This window comes from Pteropus vampyrus, unplaced genomic scaffold (genome assembly GCF_000151845.1).
Source record: "Pteropus vampyrus isolate Shadow unplaced genomic scaffold, Pvam_2.0 Scaffold60, whole genome shotgun sequence".
NCBI classification, from domain to species: domain Eukaryota; kingdom Metazoa; phylum Chordata; class Mammalia; order Chiroptera; family Pteropodidae; genus Pteropus; species Pteropus vampyrus.
The window spans coordinates 4503884-4512362 of record NW_011888841.1 but is presented as its reverse complement, the minus strand read 5'-3'; the positions used below and the strand labels follow the sequence as shown (position 1 = coordinate 4512362).

General features: G+C 38.6%; 1 pseudogene; it reads right to left on the bottom strand.

Annotated features, from left to right (window-relative positions):
- Positions 1-7584: 7584 nt before the first annotated feature.
- Positions 7585-7705, bottom strand: LOC111740278 (annotated as a pseudogene).
- Between the last annotated feature and the right edge of the window lie 774 nt (positions 7706-8479).

Genomic DNA, 8479 nt, shown 5'->3' with positions numbered 1-8479 from the left:
CTTCTACCTATTATCTGTAGAAATTAGGAGTTTAAAGAGGTAAATGTTCCTATCGAAGTTCAATGACTTGCTCAGTGCCATACTGATTGGAAACAGAAATGGGACAAGATCCTAAACTAAGTTTCCCAGACGAAGGCCAGGGCTCTCTACTATATATCAGAATGCTAACCTATTTTTCTTAAACTAGTTTTGTCATTTTACATCATATAGCCCCTGCCCTCCCAGTGTAACTGTAAAATCTACAAATGAGCAAGGACTCAAAACCATGAGGGATGCCTGATATTTTCATTTGTATATATAGAGGTATTGTAAATGGTTGTGTTATGAATTATAATAATGTAATACAATTTTGTCTTATTTCTATTCTATTTGTAAGGATTGATATAGAAACCATGTCTCTATTTTAGTGCTATTACATGACAGTATAAGAAAACGACACCTATTAGAAATAAATACATCAGAGACCCAAAGTTGTTAAGTCTCAGAAAACCTTTTCTGATAGAGTTTTACAATGTGTAAAAGCATCTATTCCTAAAATTTCATTATTAGGAGCGCTATTAAATTTACTGCTAAAATATCTGTGCAGATATGCCAAACGAATAAATTTCACACAGACTAATACAGAAAAAAAGTTGTTTTGATAAAACTGTCTGACATGCCAGAAATAACCTGTGACCCCCCAAAAACTTTCTACCATGAGCGTCGAGTTCCCTACCAACACAGGGTCATCTGCTTCTCTCTCTATATGTATATGTTCAGAAAGTACAACTCCCAGAACATAGTAAAGCTATGAGAAGAGAAGTTAGCTTTCTAAAATGAGTGGCCTCCACAGGTAAACTTAACTGAGAGGAAAGTGGGGGTTAGCTGCCCATCCCACATGATGGGATCAGCTTCCAAGGCCATTTTGACCCCAAAGATAGAACAAGGCAAGGTGGGGGTTGGTTTGTCAGCACAGAGATGTTTGCCATTGACTCTATTTCTTCAAAATCACACTCCCAACTGCTATGGTCTCACCATAAATATCTCCCAAAAACCTACAGTGCAGTTCAAAAGAATTTTTATGGGTAAAGGTATCATCTTTCTTACCATGTATACAGTCCTTCTAAAGACAAGAAATGCACTTTTTTGAGGACTAACAAAAACATTAGAAAAGTTGATCACAAAAGAAAAACCTCGATAAGTTTCCCAAAATAGAAATTTCATAAACCGAAATTCAATAAAGATTTGATGTTAAAATATACATTTAAACAAAAAATAGTTGGTGATTATAGTATGTTTAAAAATCTCTTAAGTAAAAACAATAAAATCAAGGACTAGCTGTACAATAAAATACAGGACTATTTAGACAACAAAAATGAGAATACTATATATTATATCACAACTTCATTGCTTATTTTTAAAAAAGGAAAATAAATGTATTAAATATTTACATCACAAAAAGAATGAAGAGCTAACCACAAGAGATAGCAGTTATTCAGTGAATGATGAAGTTATTCAATGAAGAAAACAGATTAAAAGCTGAAATTAATAAACTGTAAATTGATGAATTTAGGAAAAGTTAATTAGAAGAAATGAAAATTAAATAGAAAAACTTCTGTTAATTCTCATAAAACAGAAAAAAATAATTATATTTGAAGAGAAATATCATGACAAGGTTATGATTCATCCTCCGTTCATTCATCTGTTCAAAAAGTCTACTGGGCACGAAGTATTAAGTTTAAGTGTTAGGGACATAATAAAGAATGATGCTGGAAAAGTCCTAACCTTCCTGAGCCAATATTCTAAAGGAAAGAGATACTTAATAAGAATAATAATAGAAACGAAGGAAGGGAGGAAAGAATGGTAGTAGAGAAAAAAAAAAGAAAGAAAGAAAAGAAAAAAGTGAAATTAATTGGCAATGAGTGCTAAAATTAAAAATAATGAGATTAAAGGCATAGAAAATGAAGGGTAGAAAGGTTTGGATCAGGTGTTTATGAGGACACCGGAAGCTAGCGGAAGGGCAAGGGGGAGCTTCGTGTATCTACGGAAGAGCATTTCTGGGAGAGTGAAGAGCACTAAGTAGCCAATCTACCAAGGGCTTGGTGGCCGGGGAAGAACATTACAAAATCTCCAGGTGGTTCTTGGGAATCCAGGTGTTGAGGGAATGTGATGGGTACAGCCTGAAAAAGCAGCACCTGTGGCAGAGATGGCCCACAGCCAGAATGACACTCAGGTCACGGGCAGCTGAGCTCAGGCAGACTCACGATGCCCATCTCCTTCCTTGGCCGTGGACATAGGGGGAGCTGGACTAGAAGGGCCTTGCCACCCAGGATGACAAGAATTTAGTAGTTACTTCTCTGGACCAACAACTGAGACTAGACAGGTCCAGGGATGACCAGGCCATCAAGGTGGCTCAACCACCTAGGACCAGGTGGTCTCTCCTGCTAAAAACAAGACAACAGGCTTCAAGTGGAGTAGCTTATTCCATGCCCCTTGTCACCAAACTGAGACTTAATTACAGGTTCAGCTCTTCCAGAAATGGAATCTTAAGTCAGTCAAGCAGGAATCACCTGATCAGCTATAGTGAGGTAACTATCTGGTAGACAAACCCCTGCCATCTGCTAAAGGAAAGTGACTCTGCAGTAATCCACCCACTTTTTCTCGGTGTGACTTCTTCCTGTCTGCCCGCTTCTGCCTATAAAATTTCATCATGTTTCATAGCTCCTTGGAACTCCTTTGTATCTGCTAGGTGGGATGCTGCCTAATTCAAATCAATTTTGCTGAAATAAATTCTTGAAAATTTTAATATGCCTCAGTTCATCTTTTCATACCCCCTACCATAATACCACAGTTCTGTGGAAAATCCCAAAACAACCACAGGTTTTAAAATCAAGTCAGAAGAGGTAAGAAATTTCAATTTCTTGATTACTTGAGTAAAGGGGCTGAAACTCTTAATCGCCCAACTGTTGATGGCAATGAGAATGGAAATACATATATTTCTATACAAATATAAAATACACATTTGGCATGGAAGATGTCCTTGCTTGTCAAGACATCTTATTTCTTCTTGCTCTATTTTCTGTGGGATTAAGTTTTCTAAACTCTGGACAGACCAAATCCTGGATGTGCTAGGTAAATAATATTCTACTCTAAGAAATAAACTATAGCTATGAAACTACTATGAAGAAGTAGAGTGTCGTAGGAGCAGACAGTACGGGAATGTCCTAGTCTGAGCGTCAGAGAAGGTGTCCTGCGGCCAGCAGTGTTGTGACCCTGTTGTTTGAGTGAGGAAATCTCACAGCAGCCTGTCGGATAGTTTTTGTCACAGCCATTTTACAGGGGAGGAAAAGGGTGATAACGTTTGCCTCAGGGGAAGGTCAGGCTCTGGGTGTCAAGGAGTTATCTATAACTGTTCACATTTTATAAGTAGAACAGTTTTGTGTATTACTTGTATAATTAAAAATCCTTTTTACAGAAGTTTAAGCAGCTCATGCCTGAGATCATCTAGCAAATAATTGCCAACGACAGGATTTGAACTCAGGTCTGCCAGACCACAACGCTCTTAACCAGTATGGTCTAGGAGGCTTTTGATGTACACAAGGCCTTCATTTATCACAGTGGAGGCATCCATGTTTTCCTGCTTTGGAAACTGAAAGTATTTAATTCAGAATTCTTTGCTGTACAGAAAAATAAGACAAAACAAAAACCTCACTGAACATAAAAGGAACGCATGTATCAGAAGGCTCCTGGGTAGCTCTCACAATCTCTAGGAGGCCTAGAGGTTGGAAGCTCCATCCCAAATCTTGCTGCAAAGCTGTCCCTCAGATTGGCTGTCACCACCCCATACCTGGGCACACACACTGCTATTTATAGCACCTGTGCTCCAAACACCAGGCGTCATAAATTGTCACCAGATGCCACAGCACTGCCACTCCCTCACCACTCTCACTGGAAGGACTCTGCATTTCCCCCTTTTCCCTGTGACTAAATTCTGATTCACTGTCATGCAGACACATCTGACTGGCAGGTGCTATGACTTGTGTCCATGCCCTCATTACAAGGGAGGCTGGAACATTTTTAAGTTCCATTTTTAAAATGGGAAATGGACTCTATCTTATTATGCAGGGGAGTCTACAGGCAGTTCCGATATGGGGAAATCAAATAAAATGACAAACATCAACCCAAGAGTATGGTAGAGATGAAGAGAACCCAAAATGTCTTTTTCTATCTTTGTTTTCTTTTCTGAAACAAGTGACTCAAAAAGCAAAGAAGTCAATGATGGATGTGACAGACCCATTCTGAAAACGCCTTAACACCTCCAGATTCATGGAAGAAATGGATGTTTCACTTGAAGAAAGCAGACTTTCACACAGAGGTGAAGTATAGCGTTGCAGGAGGGCAGGGGGACCTGGCTGGCTCCCAGCCAGCCAGACCCAGTAATGTGAACTTCGGTACCAAAGCTGCAGCCCTGCAGAACCATCAGAGATGACATTCCTCCTTTTTGGCACTTCCCCCCAAAAAACAGAACACTCAGGGCAGATCTTGGTCTCCCCTAGCCTTCCCTCTCTGTGAATTAGCAAGAAACCGATAGAATCCCAAGATGAGATGTATGTTGCCATTATTTAACATTGATGAAAACGCAGTTTGGTCACTAAAATCCTCAGTACTGCAGTTACTCTTAGTTAATGGACTACAAAAAAAATTATATTAAATCTATTCCTAATTAATCTATCCACCTAGGGCTTAGATACAGAATCGCAGAGCTGCGTTTCAGCAAAACTTTTGCTATTGACTTTTCCTACAAAATTAACTTGCTTTTAATTAAAGTGGCTTATGGTGACACCTAGTGGCTAATGGGCATATTCCGAAATCCTCGATTTGATTAACAATGAATTTTCTAATTTCATAGTCATATTTCCATTTGTGGATTCTGACACATTTAAAGAAGAAGGTAAATATATGACTTCCCTTTTCCATTACAAAGATAAAAATGCTCACAAGAGTGATCTGGAATTAAGAAAGGCCACCTTTTAAAATTTTTACTTAAATAAATCTTTAAATATTAGCTACCAATTTCAAATAGTTAAAAAAAGCCAGAAAATAAAATGACATAAGCTCAGAATAAATGCATGTATTATCATCAGCTAACCCTCAAAAGTATAGGAATATGAGGCAGAGTCGTTTCATATAAAATTACTGGGATAGAAGACAGAATTATAGTCTTGACTGTGCCACTAATTGGCTATTTTGAACTTGAGCAAATTGTGTAACTTCCCTGTGCCTCAATTTCATAGTTGGTAATGATATAAGGAGGTTAAATTCGGATGACTTTTGAGAGACCTCCAACATGAGTTTCTACAAATTGCTGACAGTCACACGGTCTTTCTCATTTTCACTGAAAAAAAAAAAAAATGACGACGTGAAGGAATTATTTCATTCAATCAAACATTTTCATCTAAATGAATATGACATGTCTGGTGTTCAATTTACTTGTTTCATTTTGTCATCTCTCTATTTATACAGCTTTTGCCCCTTTTTAGTTCTGTATCTGTGGTCTCTGGACAGAATTTAACCCTTAGTTTTATCACTCACCTCTGAAAGGACAATTTAACCTCACCTTCTCTAGTTTGTCAGATTTTCAAAAACAAGAAACATACTTTACTGTTTAAAAAAAGTATGCAAATTGTTTCTCAATAAAGCTGTTAAAAATAATAACAACTTGAACCTTTTCAATAAAAATATATCTCTATACTATTTATATTTTTGTAGCCAGTACAAGGAGCTATAGACACAGAAGATGAACAGAGAAGCTTAAGGTTGTTTTAAAAAGCTGTTGCCATACAGAAGATCCGAACAGAGATTTTTCCAAAGAGAAAATACGGACGGCCAACAGATATATGAAAAGATGCTCAAGGTCACTAATCGTTAGAGAAATCCAAATCAAAACCACAATGAGAGATCCCCTCACACCTGTCAGAATGGCTCTCATCAATACATCAAAGAACAGCAAATGCTGGCGAGGATGAGGAGAAAAGGGGCCCCTCGTTCACAGCTGGTGGGACTGCAGATTGGCACCGCCGCTATGGAAAACGGTCTGGAGGTTCCTCAAAAAATTCAAAATGGACCTACCTTTTGACGCAGCAACTACACTTCTGGGTATTTACCCAAAGAAAACCAAAACAAGAATTCACAAAGATCTATGCACCCCTATGTTCGCAGCAGCACAATTTACAAGAGCCGAGATACGGAAGCAACCTAACGCCCATCAACAGATGAATGGACAAAGAAGTTATGGTTCATATAGACAATGGAATATTACTTGGTCATAAAAAAAAAAAAATGACATGGATGGACCTAGAGGTGATTGTACTAAGCAAAATAAGTCAGAGAAAGATAAATATATGATTTCACTGGTATGTGAAATCTAGGGAACAGATAGAACAAATGAATCAAAACTAGACCCACAAATATAGGGGACAATCGGGTGATGGCCAGAGGGGTGTGAGGTGGGGAGACTGGGAGAAAGTGGTGACGGGTTAAAGTGCAAATCAGTACTTGACGGAGGATCATGGGGATGGGGAGCACGGCATAGGGGATGCAGTCAGCAGTAAGGTAATGGCTACGTGTAGAGCCAGAGGGAAGACAGAGTGATCAGGGGAATTGTTTCATAAACTATATAAATGTCTAACCAATGTATTATATGCTTGAAACTAATAAAAAATAAAAATAAATTTTAAGTTGTTGCCGTAGTACAGTTAATTAACGTCTTTAATATCCATCGCATTCTCCTCTATTACCCAAAGCATCTCTGGCCATCGTCACCACGGACACATTCCTACTATTTTGATTACGTGTGTTATTTAATCGTTTTACAATCTTTATCTAAGAAACAGCTAGTTGAACTCACAGAGGGACTGATTACCTAATGTTTAGACAGCACCCTCTATATTTTACGTTCGAGATATTGCCGTTTGAGAAAAGATCATTTACCATGACAAATCTTAAATGGGAAATGAATCAAAATTTAACTAGAAAAATGTTTCTACGCCAGAGTCATCTGTGCATTGCGAGAGAGAAAAACAAACTTCCCTTTAAAGTGGTTTTAATTATTCAGCCTCTGACGTGATTTCAACATAATCCGACCCAAATGCTGCCTGACTCTTCTCTGCCAACTCGGATGAGCAGGGCAGCAGTGCGCCCCGCTGTCCGGGGAAGGCTGTTTTCCCTTCCCGCACCTTGTGGATTCCACACTCAAACCCTCTGACGGCCATGAAAACTGAGTCACTGAACTGGAGCTTACGTTAATTGAGCTTCCTAAGTGTCCCCGAAACCCCTTTTACATCTGTTTCTTAGAACAGACGTTTAAGGAGTAGATCGACATTGTCTAAAACCCCCGGCTGCTGGTCTGCCATCTACCCGTGCTGGAAATCTCTACTGCTTCCCTAGAAAGACACAAAGTCCCACACTATCATCTCAGTATTATATCACACAATTATTTCTTTTCTTTTTTCTTTTTTTTTTTTTAGATGAGGAAAGCCTTGGTTGACCTCACAGATTGCAAGGACCTTGTCAGCTTACAGTCCTTTATTTTTTTTAATTTTTTTACACCTACAGCACCTGCTCTTCCTACGTGGTCTCCCATCCAAGTACTAACCAGGCCTGACCCTGCTTAGCTTCCAAGATCAGACAGGATCGGGCTTGTTCAGGGTAGCATATGGCTGTAGACCATTTATTTCTTAATTCTTTCTCTAGCCTACTGTTCTCTGATCTGTATCTCCTCACTCAGTACTCATTTCTGCCGAAGTCTCAGTGATTCTTAAAGGCAGAGACCATGTCTTTGTTCATCTTCAGATGAAACCATTGGATCCCACCAACTTTTCAAGAGCCATCCCAATGCGACCCCTTCCATAACATATTTCTATCACCAACCAGATATGATGTCTTACTCTTTTGATAGCCTCTCTATATTGTACATTTGTTATATACATTGAATACATTTGTTATATAGTAATTGGATTATCCTCTTATTCTCACAAGCTTATACTGTAAGCTTGTGAGAATAAGAGGCAAATTGTACCACCTCATCCGCTATCATTCTCAGAATAAGAAATTGGTCAATAATGTCAATTAAATCCAATAGTAATGGTTATGCTATCCTTAGCTATAATTACTTATAATTTCTGCCATTCAAAATGGCAGGAACATTGAACAAACATGCCTTATCTAGCTTATTTGTCTAAGGAGCAATTTGTACTTAATCAAAAGAACTTCTCTGTGAAAAATTTGAAGGGGATACACCTCCTTACCAACATCCCTTTGCCAACGTGTCTACAAACCTCCCCATCTTTCACGTTTTGCTACTTTCTGTCAGCATCTGGAGTGATTTTCATATCGCTCTCCCTTCTGATTACAAAGCAGTATGATGTGGGAGATAAGGTGTGGACTTTGCAGTCACCAGGACCCACTTCCAAATTACATGGCTCAGCGGGACAACCTAAAC